Source organism: Suricata suricatta, chromosome 11, assembly GCF_006229205.1.
Source record: "Suricata suricatta isolate VVHF042 chromosome 11, meerkat_22Aug2017_6uvM2_HiC, whole genome shotgun sequence".
NCBI lineage: Eukaryota > Metazoa > Chordata > Mammalia > Carnivora > Herpestidae > Suricata > Suricata suricatta.
The window spans coordinates 48,778,865-48,784,608 of NC_043710.1; positions in this window are offsets into that span (position 1 = coordinate 48,778,865).

A 5,744-nucleotide genomic window follows, 5' to 3' on the forward strand; every position below is an offset into this window, starting at 1 on the left:
TTCTGTATAAGTCTAATTACATGAAATAGAATTTGGGGTTTTGATTTTTTACTTTGCTTTTCTGTTTGGAGTGTCATTGTAACTACTGTATTGTAAATGATGGGAAATAATTGCATATGTTAAAAAAATAAATTGTGTTATATTAAAAGAAATAAATAAATAAATTTAAAAAAATAAATAAAATGAGTCTTCTGGGGTGCCTGGGTGGCTCAGTCGGTTGAGTGTTCAACTTTGGCTCAGGTCATGATCTCGTGGTTTATAAGTTTGAGTCCCACATTGGGCTCTGTACTAACAGCTTGGAGCCTAGAACCTGCTTCAGATCCTGTGTCTCCCTCTCTCTGCCCCTCCCTTGCTTGTGCTCTCTCTGAAAAATAAAGAAACATTAACAAATTTTAAAAAATAAAAAATAAAATGAGTCTTTTGTAGACAGCATATAGATGGATTTTTTTTTAAAATTATCAATTCTGATGCCCTATGTCTTTTGATTGGGGCATTTAGTCCATTTACATTCAGAGTTATTTTTAAAAGATATGGATTTAGTGTAATTGTGTTACCTTGAGGTTTCATGCTTTAGGTGATGTCTTTGGTCCTTTGTAGTCTTTGCAGCATTCCACTCAGAGTACCCCTTAGGATCTCTTCCAGGGCTGGTTTAGTGGTCATGAACTTCTTTAGTTTTTGTTTGTCTGGGAAAGCCTTTATCTCTCTTTCTATTCTGAATGACAGACTTACTGAATAAAATATTCTTGGCTGTATATTATCTCTGTATTTAAGAGTCTCTTACAGTTTGATGGTTTGTCTCCTTTGTTTTTATCTTTTTCCTTCTCTTCCCTTATATTCATCTGTTGTTTCTCAAATTCCACATATTAGTGAAATCATATGATATATATTTTTCTCTGACTTATTTCACTTAACATAATACCTACATTGTTGCAAATGGCAAGATTTCATTGCCTAGTAGTATTTTATTGTATATATACCACATCTTCTTAGTCTATTCATCAGTTGATGGACATGGGCTCTTCCATAATTTATTTATTGTTGATAGCGCTGCTATAAACATTGAGGTGCATATGACTCTTTGAATCAGCACTTTTGTATCTTTTGGATAAATACCTAGTAGTACAATTGGTAGGTCATAGGGTAGTTCTATTTTTAATTTTTTGAGGAAACTCCATACTGTTTTCCAGAGTGACCTTTTGCACTCACTGTTGGTAGGAATGCAAACTGGTGCAACCCAATGGATTTTCTTTACCATAGAGAAGGTGACTGGGCATCCATATAGTGCTCTTAGCAAAACCTTCTATAGTCAGACTCAGCCTGTTGAGTGATGGTTAATCTTAAGAAGGTGGCTTCATTAGTAGGATGTGTAACTATTCACTCCTTGACTTCTTTTATAATCTTTTCCCCTTCACTCCTGGACTTGGGAACTAGACCACAAAATGTGTGAAGTCCTTGAAGTGATTCATTTATAGACTTCCCTTGCCCTGTTTCTGGTTATTCTACATCCTTCCTTTATCAAGATTTGAAATCCTGTCTTCTTCACCCACAACATCCATGTCCTTCAGGACAATCAATTCAATCTCTGCAATATCTCTTGTTTTATTCATCCATTATATCCTATTTATGTTTCCTTCCAGCCTGTACTGCAAAACATACACACAAACACAAACACACACACACACCACACACATACACCCCAACCCCCCCACCCCAAACAACAAAAACAATTTAATGAAATTGTTTGGGTTTCTTTGTATTCATGCAATAATTGCAAGGAGACAGAGTGCCTTTGCATATGTATTAGAGGCATTTAAATGTTGGCTCATTATCACTCATTGGCCTCCTTCCTCTACCAACAATACCTTTATTTCTCCTGGGAAATTTTTTCATTAAACTTTTTCAGGTGTGCACAATTGGAGTAGATGCTATCCTCAGCTATGGGGTAGGGACCATAAAGTGTGTATTTGGCATATTTTCCATCCTCATTAGTCACATTGTCTGGTACATGGTTTCTCATTTAATCCTACTACAGTTAATGATATGAGAGGGGTCTTTGGATTGGTTTTTGTGAATGAAAATGTTTTCCCTACAGAATAATTGGTATGTTTCCCATGGGACACAGATTAGAGAGGATGTATCTCTCAGTGTTGGCAACCTTGTTGTCTCTCAGAGGGGAGAGTTTTCTTGAGAATGGAACCTACTCTAGGAAAGCAGAGATGAGAAATAGAGAAAGAGATCAATGAGAAAGAATGAAATCTGGCCATTTGTAGCAAAGTGAATGGACCTTGAGGGTGTCATGCTAAGCGAAATAAGTCAGGCAGAGAAGGACAGATACCATATGTTTGCACTCATAGATCTAACAGGAGAATAGGAGAAACCTAATGGAGGACCATGGGGAGGGGAAGAGGGAAAGAGAGTTGAGGAGAGAGAGGGATGCAAAACCCGAGAGACTATTGAATGCTGAAAATGAACTGAGGGTTGAAGGGGAAGGGGAAGGGAGGAAAAGAGGTGGTGGTGATGGAGGAGGGCACTTGTGGGGAAGAGCACTGGGTGTCATATGGAAACCAATTTGACAATAAACTATTAAAAAAAAAAAAGACATAGAGAAAGGGAAGCCAGATCCCATTCACCTCATCTGAGTTTAGGATAAAGCCAAGCCTGAAGATTCATTTATCTTTACATTTTGCTGGGACAGAGCCAATTGACTCATTGGTTGTTCAAGTCAGTGTAGGATTCAGTGAACTCTGAGTCCCTTGGTTCTTTTTTTTTTTTTAATGTTTTTAAATTTATTTTTGGGAGAGAGAGAGAGAGCGAGCGAGCGAGCGAGCATGAGCGGGGAAGGGTCAGAGAGAGAGAATGAGACACAGAATCTGAAGACAGGCTCTGAGCTAGCTGTCAGCACAGAGCCTGACGCGGGACTCAAACCCACAAACCATGAGATCATGACCTGAGCCAAAGTTGGACACTTAACGAACTGAGCCACCCAGGCGCCCTCTGAATCCCTTGGTTCTTGTACATACTTTGTGAAATTAATAGCAGTATCTTAATTCCAGCAGAAAAGTAACAGACCCAGATAATTTATATATTTGATCAGTCACACAGCTAGTCTAGATGTCTTCTCTTCAAGTTAAAAAGTACCAACCATAAAATCACCTGAATGACTACCCAAATCCCATCAATTTCAGTGTTTTCATATTTCTACTGGAAAATATTGACATCCAGGATTTCCACAAAGTAACTTCAACCTACTTGTCTTTCTTTTAAAAATTTTAAATGTTTTTTATTTATTTTTGAGAGACAGAGAGACTGCGTGAACAGGGGAGGGTCAGAGAGAGGGGAAGATACAGAATCTGAAGCAGGCTCCAGGCTCTGAGCTAGCTGTCAGCACAGAGTTCGATGCAGGGCTCGAACCCACGAACCATGAGATCATGACCTGAGCCGAAGCTGGACACTTAACCGACTGAGCCACCCAGGCGTCCCTCAACCTACTTGTCTTAATGTGTTTTTTGATCACTCTAGGTATTGCCCATCCCATACAATCAGTTTAGATAACCCTGCCTTTGCTCATAGCCCCATCCCTTCCTCTCTTCTTCAATCTGTTTACTAACATTCACTCAGACTCTGCTTTCATTCTTTAATGGGTGGGTATGTGTCCTGGTGGAACTGAGTCTCTGGAGTGAAGAGATATTTTTCCCTATGGGCTCTGAAGGAGTGCTGTCTCAAGTTTATGTAGCTGAGCTTTCTTAGGTCCATAGGGGAAAGTATATATAAATTCAGTATAAGTTCTCCAGAGAAGGGCTCTCCAGGGGCAAACATTTAATGCTCATATAATATTATAAAATCAGTGCATTGAATCACTGAGTCATATTTATGGGAGAGTTTTTTTTTAACTGAAGAAGTGAAACATCTGATTAAATGGGATAAAAGTCAGAGCCAGTCCATAGGTAAGGAAATGAAGATTCTGCTTATGTACTTGCTGGTGGGTTTGCCATTTATAGTTCTTCTCACTGATAATTGGAGATGCTTATCAGTGCTCAGCTGAGAAGGTCAACTGCTCTGCCTTTCATAGTACATAAAACTTTGGGCAATAATTAGAGCTTTAAGAAGTTTGCTTGCACTAGTCATCAATTCAAGAGCTATGTAGTTGGGGTTGGAGGTGGTCAGAAATAAGGCAGTCACGCACAAAGATGAAACCCAGAGGAGGGAGTGATTTGCCCATGGTCATATAAAAGTTAATGGAAAGGCTGAAAGGACATGTCATTGAATCAGTCAGGTTGGCATTAGGGTAACTCATGTGAAGGGGAAAAGATGGGGGAGCATTCAGGTTCAGTTGTTCTTTTTTCCTTTTTCCTTCTTTTCCTTTTTCCTGTTCTTTTTTCTTTCTTTTTTCCCCTTCATTCCTTTCTTCCTTTTCTTTACTTCCTTTTTTCCTTCCTTCCTTCTCTTTCTCTTTTTTTTAAGATACTCTAAACTTTGATATTTTAAAACTTACTGGTTTTATATACTTGATGCTTAATATATATATTTTTATCTGCTAGAAAAGGTACTTACATGTTTTTTCTGCAAGGTCAACTTTACTAATTTTAGGAGATTTTTTTATATCTAACATGTAATTATTGAAGTTAATACAGATGGTATTTGATTTATCAATGTAATTACACTCTGTAAATCAACTTACCTTTTACTATCTATTAATGTCCCAATGATCTGAGCTCAAGGAAACAGTACATATCCTCAGCTTGCTTGTCCTTTTGTCCTTCTGGCTTCTTCTTGTCCCACAGTGAAATTCTGCTGGTTTTCAAAGCACCCTCCCAAGGCCAGGAGGCCCCTGTTCTAGTACTAAGATGTCATCGAGTACCTTTGATTTGAACAAATCAGCCTGCCTCTCTCTGCCTCCCTCCTTTCACTTCCTGACCGTTTCACCCATGACATCATGTGATTATGGCTGTTTACTTCCCCTCTCCATTCCAAAGTAACTTTTCCCTTTAAAATTTCTAGAGCACTCTTTCCCATCTAGTTTCCCTTAAATGCCAGCCTGAGAAGTGAGCATTTTATTTTACCAATGAGAGGAGACTTTGAAGGTACTGGGAGGGAGGATGATATTATTTTATCAGAGGTATAAGGGACATATTGGAAGAGAAGTCACAAAACGTGGAGAAGCCAGTTAGGAGACTATTTAAGGATGGGATGGGGCAGAGAGCGGGAGGCAAAGAAAAGAGGCCATGAACTGAAGCAGTGTTGGGTGAGGGGGATGAACTTGCTGAGGCCAGTGGGACTTCAGATTTTAAAGACTGCACTGTGGGCCTGACAATGAATAGGATTTTGGGGACTGGGGAGAGTTGGTTTGGGTGACTGGGGAGGAGAAGAGGGAGAAGTGAGATGCTTCTCCTCTGTCCAGAGAGGGGCTCAGAAAAGCAACTGGACTGGAAGGAAGATGGTCAGCTGTGCTTGGCACTGGTGGGCCCAAAGGACTCAGACAGCATGTATGTCTCCTAGGTGCCCACCCACCACTTTTCTAACTTCCCTTCAGTCTCTCCCTCATTTGAATAGGGGGGGAAGTCTGCAGTTTTTTGCGAATAAATCAGAGAAACACCCATGTTAGGTCCAGGGCTACTTTCCTGCTCCCAAACAGACACAGGGGAATCTGAGTATAGGAAGAGTCAGAGACTCATCTTGGAAGTAGTAGCAAAGTCAGGACCCCTACAAGGGCTGCAAACATCTACAAAAACCATGGATTAGTTCTG